The sequence below is a fragment of the Schistocerca cancellata genome, chromosome 10 (assembly GCF_023864275.1).
Source record: "Schistocerca cancellata isolate TAMUIC-IGC-003103 chromosome 10, iqSchCanc2.1, whole genome shotgun sequence".
NCBI classification, from domain to species: Eukaryota; Metazoa; Arthropoda; class Insecta; order Orthoptera; family Acrididae; genus Schistocerca; species Schistocerca cancellata.
Genome location: NC_064635.1, coordinates 140,019,655 through 140,036,587, shown reverse-complemented (window position 1 = coordinate 140,036,587; position 16,933 = coordinate 140,019,655). Strand labels below are relative to the sequence as shown.

Genomic DNA, 16,933 nt, shown 5'->3' with positions numbered 1-16,933 from the left:
GGGACTATTTTACCTCCGGAATATTTTACCCAAGAGGACGCCATCATCATTTAATCATACAGTAGAGCTGCATGTCCTCGGGAAAAATTACGGCTGTAGTTTCCCCTTGCTTTTAGCCGTTCGCAGTACCAGCACAGCAAGGCCGTTTTGGTTAATGTTACAAGGCCAGATCAGTCAATCATCCAGACTGTTGCCCCTGCAACTACTGAAAAGGCTGCTGCCCCTCTTCAGGAACCACATGTTTGTCTGGCCTCTCAACAGATACCCCTCCATTGTGGTTGCACCTACGGTACGGCCATCTGTATCGCTGAGGCACGCAAGCCTCCCCACCAACGGCAAGGTCCATGGTTCATGGGGGGGGGGATATTCGCTATGCAAGCACAATAAATATGTGCCCATCACAGCTGGGACACGAGGACTCCAGCTAATGGTTTACTGGTCAGTTGACATTTTTTGTGGTTGGATGGTTCATGTGAGGAGACACTGTTCAGAGTTGGTGGTACAATGGTGGAAGATTCGCACATGAAGTGAATTAAACTTTCTTCCGCTGGTGGGTGTGTGGCCCCTGCAGTTTCTTCTGAAGATAAGACATATCACATTGTGGAGAGGTATGACCCCAAAAATGTTCCCTGCCCTGGCTATGCCATGGGAGGAACATACTGGTTAATACTTGGTTTGTTCTAGGACAGACAGGGATTCTTTTTCAACTACAAAGCCTTTGTTCTTCATTGAACATCTGGAGGACAGGCAGGTTTGGGGGAGATGGCAGCAATTTCAAAAATGAAAAGTGACTGTTCTGCTGGAAATGGCCACCCTGCTCAGTCACTGTAGCTGCTTGCCAACGACAAGCTGGGTGATACTGTCACTATAGCCCCCCCCCCCCCCCCCCCCCATAAAAGTCAGAATATGATACAGGGTATCCTCCTTTTACAGACTGATGACGAGTTGCGTGCTAATTTGGAGCTACGAGTGTGCATTTTTTTCCGTCATGTCCAGCAGGGACCAAAAGATAACAGAGTGAATACTGGACGCTTCAGTTTGGCCTTTGAAGGCAACTTGATGCCTGAGAATGTTAAGGTGATGGCATACTGCTGTGATGTCAAACCTTGTATTCCTCTTCTTGTGCAGTGCTACAAAGGTGTGATACAGAAACAAGTCTTCACATTGCAATGCCAGCCCACTCTCTTGGGATCCTGGCCATCCCCTGCACACAAGAGCTCATTGTGCCCCTCCCCCACCCTCACTCCCTACTTGTATCAACCGGGGGGAGCACCATTGCCTCCATTCTCCAGACTGCACAGTTTTCAGATGTAAAAAGAAAAACCAAGAATACAAGATCTCGATTACCTCAAAAGGCCAAGTAGAAATACCATCATATATATCCCTTTTGTATGAGAATAATTCACGCTACTGTTACAGCAGTGTCGTCCACTTGAGGGCCTAGGGGCCTACCGTATTTACTCGAATCTAAGCCGCACTCGAATCTAAGCCACACCAGAAAAATGAGACTCGAAATAAAGGAAAAAAAAAAAAAAAAAAAAAAAAATTCCCGAATCTAAGCCACACCTGAAATTTGAGACTCGAAATTCAAGGGGAGAGAAAAGTTTTAGGCCGCACCTCCAAATCGAAACAAAGTTGGTCCATTGTAATACAAGACACAATTTAGGTCAAATGAATGACAATACAGCTGCAGTAGTTTGGTTCGAGTCGTAAGCTTAGCAGTTAAGCTTTACCAGGTAGTCATTGCTATGCGTCAGGCTCTCCGTCCGTATTTATACGGGTACCCTTCCTTTTTCACGTGCTTCGTCTGGTTTGAATCGATTGCTTATTTTGCTTTGATCTGATAAGTGCCATTTTCTTTGTTATCGGTGTTTACGTCAGTCACTCTAAGCTGAAAATGCATTACTGTACAGTGTCATGCATTGTCTGTCGCATTCTGGTAGTGCATGTTTACGGCCTCTCGCCGCTCGCGGTATGGCTTGCTTTTGTGCGCGCTACCGCCGCTTACAATTAAAAAAAAAGAGAGGAATCGTCTCATTAGCGAAACAATGGCAAGAGACTGCTATTTGTTGTTACTTACACTGCTGCTTTCTTTGATAATGATCAACAAGAACCAAATAATAGACTGTGTATTATAGAACATGTTCTGAACGAGAGTTAGGCGAAAATTTTTCTCCGTTTGAAAATCTTTGCGCCCACTTCTTTAGTACATCAAATTCTGCACAGAAATTAGAGTCATCTTAGATTTAAAAATCTAGTCAGTTGCCATGCTTCATTTCTGACTGTATCACTATTAGGCATAAGAATAATACGAATATAAACATGATACGATACGTATATTCTTCCGCGTTTGCTATTGTCTCACTCAAGTTTCGTAGTTTATTAGGCAGACAGGATTTAAATGAGATAGCAGCAAACACGAAAGAATACATGGCAAACTGTTTATATTCGTATTATTCTTATGGTGAAGAGAATACTGCATGTGATTCACATTTCATCAGGTTCCTATTAGCAACCATCTATTCTCACAGGTAGGAAAAAATTCAGAACGTAGAGTTGGCCATATTGACAAACATCCCAAACAGTCTTGCCAGTCTTAAATTGTGCTACATTTGAAGATGAACAATACGGAATTTGTATTTGCTTCGTTGGATAATGTATGAAAATGCAATGGTCGAAACTCGGGGCGGAGAAAAAAAGCTCGTCTTTCACCTTTTTTTTAAATTTATTTACTGACGCAGAGGTTTTGGCACCCGTATTTATCTTTGTGCCTATAAAGCATGCCTGTGTAGCGCTACATATATTCGACGGCAGAAGTTAGTTGTGGCGGCACCTACCAACATTTTTCTGAACTTCCGCTTGCTTTGCACTCGATTCTAAGCCGCAGGTTTTTTGGATTACAAAAACCGGAAAAAAAGTGCAGCTTAGATTCGAGTAAATACGGTAGGTTAGAACCTGGTGGTTGGAGGTCTCCTACTGCTTCCTCCACACCCCCTTTGGGAGCATCAATTCCCTATCCACCAGGGACATCAGTCCCTAACTTCCAGCCAGAGAAACAATGCCCTCCTCTGGCACTCTTTAAGAGGAAGGGGTCCCTCAGGTTGTTCCCTTCCCGAAACTCTACTGACCTGCAGCCACATGCCAGCTGGTGGCTGAAGGAGTCACAGGCTGCAGGTCATAGGACTTGATGTTCCTCCTCCATCCCAGAAACTGGGGCAGACAAGCTCTCACAAAAGCTAAGGACTAAAAGTACAAGAAGTAGTCCTCCAGAATCATTCAGAACAGATGTGTTATTGATGGAGTATCTGATACTTATAGTGTAATCCTCCAGTGGAGCTCTAGCAGTTTTTCCACCAGTTGGCTCAGCTACATCATCGTTTGTGTGCCTCCCCTGCTTTTTCCATTGCTTTCCAGGAAACATATTTCCCAGCAATGCGGACCACTATTCTCCTCAGCTGTCCCCTACTCCACATGACTGTCAGGGCTATTTCAAGAACCTCACTGACTACGAAAGAACATCGCATGGTGTTTGCACATATGTTCTGGACTCTTCCTACAGCAAACGCATGCCACTCATCACTATTTTGGAGATTGGTTGGTTGTGTGAAGACATTTCTGGAATTGACCAACTGTACTGTGTATGTCCCTTCCGATGAAGTGGGCCAGAACACGTTGTCTGCCCTGTGTCCTCATCTCATCCCACTATTCCTAATATTGGGTGATTTCAATGCCCGTAACCCTTTGTGGGCTGGAAATATGACTGCTGACTGCTGTAAAGCTATCAAAAACTTGCTCACAGAGCTTGATTGTTGCGTCTTGAATTCTGATGTTCTCACACTCTTCAGTGTGGCGTTTGGGTCTTATTTGACCATTGACCTTTCCATTTTCACCCTAGGTCTTCTCCCATCCATTTATTGGAGAGTTCATGATGATGACATGTGCAACAATAATCATTTTCCGATCGGTTTGACCCTCCCTCGGTATCACTTGCCTGAGCGTCCAACCAGACAGACTCTTGCCAAAGCTGATTGGGATGTTTGCTTTTTGCACCCCACCACGTGGAAATATCAATGTGTTTGTCCAGAGAATTACTGCAGCTGCTCTGTCGGCAGTTGATTCACCGATCCCCTCTTCCTTGGGATGCTCCATCGGAAGACAGTACTGTGGCAGACCCCCAAAATTGTTATGGCCATTAGGGATTAGGTTTCCCAATGCCAAAAGCAACATCTGTTGATGGAGCATCTCATTGCCTCTAAATGGCTCCACAACCAGGTCTGCCGCCTCATAAACGACAGGAACGAGAATTCTGGGAGTGATATATTACTACCTTTAGACACTGTACCCCTCCTCTGCCATTTTTGGTGAAGATTTGGTGCCTGTATGGACACTAGTACCCTGTGTGTGTACTCAGTATCTTTGTGAATGGTGATGTCTACACAGATGCAGACACTGTTGCAGAATGTTCTGCCTTTCATTATGCTCAATCCTTTGTGTCTTGAGAGTTACCAGTTTGCATTTCATGTCTTCAAGCAGTGGGTAGGGTGACTTCCTTCACCAATTACTACACGCCATCTAGAACAATAAACATTTCATTCACTAAGTGAGAATTCCTCACTATCCTAGCCCTTTGCTCTGCACGTTGCCTGGACATATGGTGAGCCGATGACCTACGTTGAGTCTCGTGACCCTTGCGCAGTTTTTGTCAAGGCTGTTCTACTGCCGCAATTTGGTCTGCCAGGATTCTGCTATTTGGTCAGCTTTTGCTCGGCACCAACTTCTCGTTGCAGTTTTGTTTGACTTGCATAGAGCTTATGATACCACATTGCGTCACCACATCCTCACAACCCCCCCATGATTGTGGTCTCTGGGGCCAATTCCCAATTTTTATCCGTTCTTGTCTCGCTGTACTTTCCAGGTTAAAGTTGGTGCTTCCCACAGTAGTCACTATATACAAGAGAATAGTGTTAATAGAGACCTGTATCAAGTGTTCCCCTTTTTTTGGGGCCGTCAATGGTCTAGCTGCAACTGTGGAATCAGCAGTGTTGCCTTCCATATGCTGATGACTTTTGCATCTCCTATTGCTCCTCAGTTGTGAGTAGTGCAGATCACTGACTGCAGGGTGTCATATGAAAAGTGCAGTCATAGGCTCTCACCCGCAGCTGTGAGTTTTTCACTGCGAGAACATGTCATTCACTTCTGTCACCATTGTATTGTCCATCCCCAACCAGGCGTCTACCTCCAGGACCAATTACTGAATGTGGTGGAGTCTTATCGGTTTTTGAGAGTGGTCTTCAACTCTCGGTTGACAAGGCTTCCTCATCTTTGTCAACTTAAGCAAACGTGTTGGTCACACCTTAATATCCCCCCAGGGGGTCCACAACTCTTTTGTGGATACATGCCTAGTGAGCACGGGACCCCGAGCTAATGTGGCCCTCCTTCCTTTCCGGGCTGCATACCTTCCTTTTCCGCATCCTTGCCTATCCCCCGTCTTCGCCCCCCCTCCCCTCACCTCTGGCTCTTTCCTTCCCTTTCTCCCCCTCTGGGAGTATGGTTTGTGCCTATGTCCGGAGACGGGACGCTTGTAAATGTAACGCATTCTTCGCCTTTTCTCTTTCCCCTTTTCTGCACTGCGGCGTTTGAGACCTCTCTTCTTTCCTTTCCCTTTCTTTGTTTTTCCCTTTCTCTTTCTTCCTCCCTGTGCGTGTCTGAAGGCCGACCCACGCATTTTTGTGCGTAGCCGGTGACGGGGTAACGCGTAATTCCCCGCCCCGGGTAGACAGGTAGGACACATACGTACCCCATGGTAACGGCCAGGCCCAGGGAGGGGTGATTGCCTGAGATGATATCTTCCGAAAGTGCCTATTGGTCCCTCTGTCCGTTTGTCGGGAGGTGTGACCTGAGGTGTGAACAATCACCTAAGGCGGGAGTGCCCTCAGAGAGGGCCCCCACAAGGGAGGAGCGCACCATCGGAGACGCCGGTAATCATGGGGGATTCTTCCGCAATGGTTTCCTCACCTTCCACTATGTCTGCTCACAAGCGTAAGTTCACTGAGTCAGCCACAGACAGTTCTTCCATCGTTGCCACAGTTCCTTGTTGTTTCTCGGTCTGACGAAGGTCACGACTTCTCCACGGTCAACCCTTCCTTATTCAGAAAGGTGTCGACACAATTGCAGGTCCTGTAAAGTCTTGTTCCAGATTACGGAATGGCACCTTGTTGTTAGAAACAGTCAGTGCCCTCCAGGCACAAAAATTGCTGCGTGCTTCACTGCTCCACACCTTCCCTGTCCGGGTTGAAGCGCACTGCACTTTAAATTCCTCGCGTGGAGTCGTTTATACACGCTCCCTCGATGGATTGTCTGACGAAGAAATTCAGCACCACCTGTCTGACCAGGGTGTAACGGCTGTTCATAGAGTTATGAAAAGGGTTGACACAAACATCATTCCAACCCGCACTGTCTTCTTGACATTTGACAAAGTTCAACTCCCATCGAAAATCAAAGCAGGCTATGAGATAATTTCTGTTCGCCCTTACATCCCAAACCCTATGCGTTGCTATCGGTGTCAGTGGTTCAATCACACCAGCCAGTCCTGTTCCAATCCGGCCAAATGTGTTACGTGTGGCAAGGATGCCCATGAGGGTGCTTGTCTACCTCCATCCCCTCGCTGCATCAACTGTATGGGTGACCACGCTGCTTCCTCTCGAGATTGCCCCATTTTTAAAGACGAAAAGCTCATCCAGGAAATCAGAGTGAAGGAAAAGGTGTCGACCTTTGCTGCTCGAAAATTATTCGCCAGTCGACAACCCACCGTGCCTCAGACAGGAAAATACAGCACTGTCCTTGCTTCTCCTTGGCCAACAAAGGAGGCGGCCACGCAGACTTGTGATCTCACCTTTAGTGCCACAGTCGTCAGATCGGCCAGCGCTAAGATCGCCCGTTCAACCTCTCCACTTTCGCCTGCTCACTCTAAGGCTCACCCTTCATCGGGTTCTGCTAAATCTCGAGCCCAAAAGTCAGACACCAAGACTTTGAAAAAAGAGCATACTCGTGAAGATTTTTTACGTACCCCAACTTCACAACCATCGGTTCCTCCTTCATCTAAACATCATATTTCCAAGAAGGCTACTAAGAAACCCAGTCCATCTCCTTCTCCACCAAGGCGTGTCCCATCTACAGCGCCACCTGGCGGAAATCACCCTCGGCAGTCTTCTGTGTCACTGAGGCGCACTGCTGGCGGCCGATCAACTGGCTGATCACTGGTGGCAGGAGCTGCTCCTGAACAACCTATGGATCAGAATCTTCTGCCTTCGGCTGAATGCCATTCCATGCTGTCGGTCGCAAGCTCTGAGCAGTCGTTGAGTTGACGGCAACCTTGGTCACATTCCTCGATTTTCTGTTCACCCTATGTCCATTATCCACTGGATAATGCATTCGAGCCAATCGGGATGAATTGTCGATCCTCTTACGATCCTACTTGCCGGTCATCTTCTGTCTTCAGGAAACAAAGCTGCGTCCCCATGACCGCTTTGTTCTCCCCCATTTTCAGTCCGTCCGATTTGATCTCCCCGCTTTTGAAGGCACTCCAGCCCATGGAGGACTCATGATTCTTCTCCATGATACTCTCCATTATCACCCAATCCACTTAAACACTTCCTTCCAAGCTGTCGCTGTCCGTCTTTCCCTTTCTGGATATACCTTTTCTCTTTGTACTGTATACATTCCATCGTCCACACCAATGGCACGAGCTGATCTTCATCTTCTTGGTCAGCTTCCACCCCCCTATGTGCTGGTTGGGGACTTCAATGCCCACCACCCGCTTTGGGGATCTACACATCCTTGTCCACGTGGCTCACTATTGCTAGACGTCTTCCACCAAGCGGATCTAGTTTGCCTCAACACTGGGGTCCCTACATTTTTGTCTGCCTCCACGACAAATTTCTCTCATTTGGACCTTCCGGTCGGTACTGTTCCGCTAGCTCGGCACTTCGAATGGTTCGCCGTTGATGATACACACTTGAGTGACCACTCTCCATGTATCCTTAGACTGCAGCCTCAATTGCCATATATGCGCCCGTGACGCTGGAAGTTTGCCCAAGCCGATTGGACACTTTTTTCATCTCTAGCGACATTCGATGACCGTCACTTTCCCAGTGTCGATGATGAGGTCACACATATTACCGACGTTATTCTTACAGCTGCGGAACATTCAATACCACGCACTTCCGAATTGCCCCGGCGCCCCCCAGTTCCTTGGTGGAACGAGGCTTGCCGTGACGCAATACGTGAGCGGCAACGTGCTCTTCGCGTTTTCCGCCACCTTCCTACTTTGGCCAACTGTATCCGCTACAAGCAGTTCCGTGCGTGATGCCGTCGCGTCATCCGCGATAGCAAGAAGGCAAGCTGGAAATTCTTTATTAGCTCATTTAACACCTTCACTCCCTCCTCGGAAGTTTGGAGTTGGCTTCGACGGTTCTCAGGCGCGCCTGGTTTCTCCCCGGTCTCTGGGCTCACTGTCGTGCATGATACATTAGTGGACCCCGTCGCAATTTCTAACTCATTGGGTCAGCACTTTGCTGAGATTTCGAGCTCTTCAAATTACCCACCAGCGTTTCTCCCGAAGAAACATGCAGCGGAAGTGCGACCTCTTGCTTTCTCCTCTCAAAATCGCGAAAGCTACAATACTGTTTTCTCCATGCGGGAACTCCAACATGCACTCTCTTCTTCTCGCTTCTCCGTCCCAGGACCGGATGGTATCCACGTCCAAATGTTGTTGCATTTATCAACCCATAGTCTGCGTTACCTCCTTCGCCTTTATAATCGAATTTGGACCGACAGTACTTTTCCCAGACGATGGCGGGAAGCTATCGTCGTTCCTGTTCCGAAACCTGGAAAGGACAAACATCTCCCCTCTAGCTATCGCCCCATTTCACTCACGAGTAGTGTATGTAAGGTTTTGGAGCATATGGTGAATTGCCGTTTGGCTTGGTGGCTGGAGTCCCGCAGTCTTTTAACACCTGCCCAATGCGGATTCCGAAAGCATTGTTCTTCAGTTGACCATCTTGTTGCTCTCTCCACTTATATCATGAACAATTTTCTCCGGAAATGCCAAACAGTAGCAATATTTTTTGATCTGGAGAGAGAGGAGGACAGGCATCCTCCGCGCACTGTTCTCTTGAGGCTTTCGAGGTCGGCTCCCCCTTTTTCTTCACGAATTTATGGCAGAGCGCACATTTAGAGTGTGGGTGAACACTACTCTCTCCCGTACTTTCTCCCAAGAAAACGGGGTACCCCAGGGCTCCGTGCTGAGTGTTGTACTGTTTGCCATTGCCATAAATCCAATTATGGATTGTCTCCTTCCTGATGTCTCGGGCTCCCTCTTTGTGGACGATTTTGCGATCTACTACAGCTCTCAATGGACCAGCCTTCTTGAACGACGTCTTCAAGGATGTCTCGATCGCCTTCACTCTTGGAGCATCGAAACCAGCTTCCGTTTTTCTTCAAGTAAGACCGTTTGTGTTAATTTTTGGCGATGTAAGGAGTTTCTTCCACCCTCCTTACATCTAGGACCTGTCAACCTTCCGTTTTCGGACGTCGCTAAATTATTGGGTCTTATGTTTGACAGAAAACTGTGCTGGTCCTCCCACGTTTCCTATCTTTCGGCTCGCTGTCTGCGATCCCTCAACACCCTCTGTGTCCTGAATGGTACCTCCTGGGGAGCGGACCGAGTGGTCCTTCTCCGCCTCTATCGCGCCTTAGTGCGCTCGAAATTGGACTATGGAAGCATAGTCTACACCTCTGCTCGGCCGTCTATTCTTCGGCGTCTCGACTCTATCCACCACCGTGGATTACGTTTAGTGTCTGGAGCTTTTTACACCAGTCCTGTGGAAAGCCTTTATGCTGAGACTGCTGAACCTCCGCTGTCCAATCGGCAAGCAGTCCTTCTGAGTTGTTATGCTAGCTATCTGCATTCCATGCCTGCTAATCCAGCCCATGACATTTTTTTCAACGCCTCCTTTGATGTAGGGTATGCAGGCCACCCCTCCTCCCTACTACCACCGGGAGTCCGCTTCCATCAACTGCTCCATTCTCTTTCCTTCCGCTTCCCTAAAACCTTCTTGACAACTTGGGGTACAGCACCGCCTTGGCTCCGTCCCCGGATCTGCCTGCTCCGTGACCTTTGTCAGTTTCCCAAGGATGGTACCCCTTCACTTGTTTATCGTCGGGCATTTTCTGCTGTATGTGCACAAATGAAGGAAGCCACATTTATTTACACTGATGGCTCAAAAACATCGTTTGGTGTAGGGAGTGCCTATATTGTTGGCAACACCCCAAATCAATTTCGGCTTCGCGACCAGTGTTCGGTTTATACTGCGGAGCTTTACGCTGTTCTCCAGGCTGTCTGCTACATCCGCCGCCATCAGCGGATACAGTATGTTATCTGTTCAGATTCTCTCAGCTCTCTCCTCAGTCTCCAAGCTCTTTACCCTGTCCACCCTCTGGTCCACCGGATTCAGGACTGTCTGCACTTGCTCCACCTGGGGGGCGTCTCGGTGGTGTTCCTCTGGCTCCTGGGACGCGTTGGTATCTGTGGAAATGAGGTGGCCGATATAGCGGCCGAGGCTGCAGTCTCTCTTCTTCGGCCAGCTATTCAATCGATTCCCTTCGCCGATCTATGGAGCATTTTATGTCGTCGTGTTGTTCTTTTATGGCACGCACATTGGTCAACACTTCCCCATAATAAATTGCAGGACGTGAAAGCTCTTCCTTGTGCTTGGACCTCTTCCTCCCGAACGCGTCGTCGGGAGGAGGTAATTTTAACTAGACTCCGGATAGGGCACTGTCTTTTTAGCCATCGACATCTTTTAAGCGGTGATCCTCCCCCACTCTGTCCCCACTGCTCTGAGCTGTGGACGGTAAGAGACCTTTTAATTGAGTGCCCCTATTTTACTCCATTACGCGCCCGTCTACAGCTGTCGCCTGATATTTCTTCCGTTTTAGCAGATGACGCGCGCTCGGCCGATCGCGTTCTCGAGTTTTTTAGTGCCAGTGAAATGACGTCAGTCATTTGAAGCTTTTTTTGGTTACAACCAACCCCTTTCTGTAGTGGATTTTTAAGCCTTCCTTCTGCTTTTAGTTTCTCCAATTTTTTGAGTTTCGTTCCCATTGCTGCTGGTTTCCATTTTCGGTCTTTTACTGTTTCCTAAGTCGCGGACCAGGCGCTAATGACCATAGCAGTTCTGCGCCCTAAAAAAAAAAAAAAAGAAAAAAAACACCTTAATATTCTTCACTGTCTCAACATCATCATCACCTGTGGTGCAGACCACTCTATAGTTTTGCTGCTCTATAAATCTCTGATCCTGTTGTATCTCAGTTATGGGATCCTGGTGTACAGATCAGCATTGTCTCCAGCGTTGCAAATGCTGGACCCAATACACCATTATGGGGTCTGATATGTGACAGGTTCCTTTCGTACTGGCCCTGTGAACAGCCTACTCACAGAGGCTGGAGTCCCTCCCCTACAGATCAGGCACCAACAACTGCTGCTCAACTATGCAGTACACATTCGCTATGCCCCTGAGCATCTGAACTAGTGTCTCCTCTTCCTAGTAGGGAGCTCTATCTCCCACAACAGAGGACAAGGTCGGAAGGCACAAGTGCAGTTTGCATTCAAAGTTTCTACTCTGAACTCCATCTGTCCCCACTGTCATCTCTTGTTGTTGTTGTTGTTGTTGTGGTCTTCAGTCCTGAGACTGGTTTGATGCAGCTCTCCATGCTACTCTATCCTGTGCAAGCTTCTTCATCTCCCAGTACCTACTGCAACCTACATCCTCCTGAATCTGCTTAGTGTATTCATCTCTTGGTCTCCCTCTATGATTTTTACCCTCCACGCTGCCCTCCAATACTAAATTGGTGATCCCTTGATGCCTCAGAACATGTCCTACCAACTGATACCTTCTTCTGGTCAAGTTGTGTCACAAACTTCTCTTCTCCCCAATCCTATTCAATACTTCCTCATTAGTTATGTGATCTACCCATCTAATCTTCTGCATTCTTCTGTAGCACCACATTTTGAAAGCTTCTATTCTCTTCTTGTCCAAACTAGTTATCGTCCATGTTTCACTTCTATACATGGCTACACTCCATACAAACACTTTCAGAAATGACTTCCTCACACTTAAATCTATACTCGATGTTAACAAATTTCTCTTCTTCAGAAACGCTTTCCTTGCCATTGCCAGTCTACATTTTATATCCTCTCTACTTCGACCATCATCAGTTATTTTGCTCCCCAAATAGCAAAACTCCTTTACTACTTTAAGTGTCTCATTTCCTAATCTAATTTCCTCAGCATCACCCGACTTAATTCGACTACTTTCCATTATCCTCGTTTTGCTTTTGTTGATGTTCATCTTATATCCTCCTTTCAAGACACTGTCCATTCCATTCAGCTGCTCTTCCAAGTCCTTTGCTGTCTCTGACAGAATTACAATGTCATCGGTGAACCTCAAAGTTTTTATTTCTTCTCCATGGATTTTAAAACCTACTCCGAATTTTTCTTTTGTTTCCTTTACTGCTTGCTCAATATACAGATTGAATAACATGGGGGAGAGGCTACAACCCTGTCTTACTCCCTTCCCAACCACTGCTTCCCTTTCATGTCCCTCAGCTCTTATAACTGCCAGCTTTTTTCTGTACAAATTGTAAATAGCCTTTCGCTCCTTGTGTTTTACCCCTTCCACCTTTAGAATTTGAAAGAGAGTATTCCAGTCAACATTGTCAAAAGCTTTCTCTAAGTCTACAAATGCTAGAAACGTAGGTTTGCCTTTCCTTAACCTTACTTCTAAGATAAGTCGTAAGGTCAGTATTGCCTCACGTGTTCCAGTGTTTCTATGGAATCCAAACTGATCTTCCCTGAGGTCAGTTTCTCTTATCAGGAAGAAATCACACGTGCCCCGACTGAAAGTAGATATGGTTTTTCGCTGCCTGTTCCTGGATGCCCTTGACTCAGTTCCTGACTCATACATCGTATACACTGACAGCTCTATGGTCAGCAGGTGAACCATTTTTCCTCCCACAGGTGATAAGCAGTTAACTATGCTCCTTGCCAAATGAATGCAGTGTATTCACTGCAAAATTGGTGGCCATTGCTTGAGTCCTTAGCTACCTTTGTTCTTACACTGCAAACTCATTCTTAATTGGCAGAGACTTCTTGAGTAGTCTTCAGGCTGTTGACCAGTGTTACACTCGACATCCTTTGATTGTGACTATCTGGGATCTCCTTTATGACCTCCACAATAATGGATGGCAGGTGATCTATGTATGGACAACTTGTCACACTAGGATCCAAGGGAAATCGGTCTACTCTATGCTGACAATTGTTGGAGGCTTTGTGTTGTTGTGCCTGTTCGGTTCACTATACAATCAAACAACTCGTATTAATGAGTTTTATTACAACTAATCAAATACAATACTTAACTTTGGCAATTACACAGATGTGTTGCAAGCAAAAGGTGACATATGAAATAATTAGTCTTTGCAGTGACTGTTGACCTCTAACTGAGAAAAGTCTTTCCTGAACTGCTATCAAAGTGTCTATCGTTGACGCTGCTATTCAAGTCACTAATCTTGAAGCTGCTTCTGAAGTTGGCTGCACCAGTCAGGAGCAGTGGTTATGTCCTCTTTACGTAGCGGACACTGCTATCGCATTGTTGTCCTGGAAGGGAGGTCAGTCAGTGTGAGATTGGCTAACTTCTTCTCACAGACTTCTCTTTGTCATTCCCGACTGGCATGCTGGTGCTTGACTTTATGTCGTAACATTCCTCTCCCCCACCCCCCCCCACACCCCCCCCCCAAGTGACGGACCATCTTCATATATGGAACACAGCAGCAGGAGAGGAGGCAGGAGTGTGGATACTCTGATGGACTGGAAGCTGTGGCTGCAAGGAACATCAGACTTCCGGTTGTACCCCACCATCTGGCCTTCGCTCTGGTGGAAATATCGCCTGGAAAATGCCCAGAAGGGTATCTCCTATCTCCTGAGGCCCATACCAGAATGTAGAAGGTGTTGGCCGCTGCAGCATGGGTGGATCCAGCTCCATTGGTAGGACAAGAGGAGGCAGAGGAGGGGAAGACTCCCTCCCCATGGGGTCATCCCACGGTGTCGTGATAACACCCTCTGGTGGCTGTTGTAGCCATGCTATCCTTGGGATCCATGAATCTAGAGGAAGACATACAGAAGGATCACCGTGCACATGACCGTGTGGCAAATTTAATTGTGATGTCGGCGCTGCAATCTGTCTGGGCCTGAAATGAGATACGTGCATGCACCAAGTCAACAAAGGATCTTGCCACCGTGTGCGGCTGCTAAAAACCCTGGAAAACACAATATAATGCAGCATGAAGTGATGCTTGCTATTGATGTAGATAAAAGGGGCAACGATACATGGTGGTAGAAAAAAATACATAATTTTTCGCATTTTTCCCACCACCATGGATCCTTGCTCCTTCCATCTGCGTCAATACAGAAAGGTTTCCTTATCCCTAGCCAGAACACAATCCCACATACTGTTCCTGCATTGCTGCTTGGCTCATGGAATCCTCCCAAATGGTCTTACCATGAAATCACCCATCTCCAGCTGCCAGCCCTCCTTCCTCAATAACCTCCACCTGTTCATATTCTGCCAATCCTTAGCCCTCACCTACATAGGCCTGCAAAACCATAGCAACCAAGCCCAAACTTTCTTGCTATATCTTCTCTCTGTCCACAGAATTCTCCTGCTATGCAATTCCAGATTCCTGGAACCCATAACACATACTGAAACTTTTGCCCTGCTGGAACTTGAGCAACATGCACAACGCCACCTCAGAAAGCTCTCCACTCTGCTCACTTCCTACTCTCATCTTGGAGTACCACAGTCCACCCCCTCCACAACAACCTCCAAACTTCCTCCACGTCCCCTCATAGCTGACAAACCCTGTCCCACAGACCTGCTACATTTATCCTGCACTCCAAAACTCTCTCCCACCACCATTGTTTTGAACTGCAAAGATTACCCGGCAGAAGGACTCCACCAGCTGTCAGATACTTCCACGTACAAACCTTGCCACAGTGACCCCATTCCAGTAAGCCAGCAGGACCTCCAGTCACTCCTCAAATCCTCAGGCCCATCCCTAAACCTCTCCCCAGAGTCCATCTCTCTGCTCACCCTTACCACTCCCTGCTTCTGCATACTTCCTGAAGTCCATAAACCCAATCAACCTGGATGGCCCATTGTGGCCGATTACTGTGCCCCCACTGCTGTCATAGACCAACACCTTCAATCTCTATATAAGATACCAGTCATTTCCTCCACTAACTCTTCACAGTTCCTGTCCGTTTACCACATAGTGCTCTACTCGTCACTATTGCTGCCACCTCCCTTTACATTTACATCCCTAATGCCCATGGCCTTACCGCTATTGAACACTACCTTTCCCAACGCCCGATGGATTCCAAATCAGCAACCTCCTTCCTAGTGGCCATGACCAACTATATCCTCACCCACTTTTCCTTTGGAGGCATTACCTACAAACAAATCCAGGGTACAGCTATTGGCACCTGCATAGCACCATCCTATGCCAACCTATTCACGGGCCATCTAGAGGAATCCTTCCTAAAAACCCAAAATCGTAAACTCCTCATCTGGTTCAGATTTTATTAATGACATCTTTGTAATCTGGATCGATGGTGAGGATACCCTATCCACATTCCTCCAGAATCTCAATAACTTCTCTCCCATTTGCTACATGTGGTCCTACTCAACCCATTAAGACACCTTCTTAGATATTGACCTCCACCTCAAAGATGGCTACATCAGTACTTCCAGCCATATCAAACCTACTAACCACCAGCAACACCTTTGCATTGACGGCTGCCACCCGTTCCATACCAAGAAGTCCCATCTATACAGCCTAGCCACCGACGGTCGTCACATCTTCAGTGACGAGCAGTCACTCTCGAAATGTTCCGAGGGTCTTACTTAAGCCTTTACAAGCCGTAATTATCCTCCCAACCTTAAAAAAAAAAAAATCATCTTCCCTGCCTTGTCTTTCCAGTCTCCCACCAACTCCCAACGCCCCACTGTTCAGCCACAGAGAAGCATTCCCCTCGTAACTCAGCACCACCCAGGACTGTAGCAACTGAATTAAATTCTCTGCCAGGGTTCTGACTGCCTCTCATCATTGCCCTGAAGTGAGAAATGTCCTGCCCATGATCCTTCCCACCCCTCGCATCAGGCCGTTCACATACATCACCTATCCCATCAAAGGCAGGGCTACATGTGAAACCAGTCATATGGTCTCCAAGGTAAGCTGCACCCACTGTGCTGCATTCTATGTGGGCATGGCAACCAACAAGTTGTCTGTCTGCATGAATGGTCACCGACAAACTGTGTCCAAGAAGCACGTGGACCACCCTGTTGCTGAGCACACTGCCAAACATGACATCCTTCATTTCAATGACTGCTTCACAGCCTATGCCATATGGATCCTTCCCCCAAAAACCAGCTTTCGTGAATTGTGCAGGTGAGAACTTCCCTGCAAGATATCTTACTTTCCCATAATCCTCAAGGCCTCGACCTTTGTTAGTCATTGTCTTCTCCCATCCGGCCCCTACTCTGTTCCCATTCCAGCACTACACAGCCCTCATTCCATCAAGGCACCCAGTCTTTTTACTTCTCTCCTTTTCCACTATTCCCCCCCTCCCCCCTCCTCCGCTGCCCACCATCTAACCTACCGACAGCACATAGCGGCCCTACCCTCTTTCCACCTCATCTCTGCGTGCTCCCCAATGCCACCCCTACCCTACTATCCCTACCCCTCCCCACCCCAGCCTCCTCCTTACCCCCACCCAGTTGCCACTCCCAACCTGCACTTATGCTGATGCTCGCAGTGT

General features: G+C 47.5%; 1 protein-coding gene across 1 annotated transcript in view; it reads left to right on the top strand.

Annotated features, from left to right (window-relative positions):
• The window catches only part of LOC126106387 (uncharacterized), an 89,020-nt gene that overhangs the window by 26,411 nt on the left and 45,676 nt on the right, over positions 1 to 16,933 (top strand). The gene's annotated exons all lie outside the window — the stretch shown is intronic.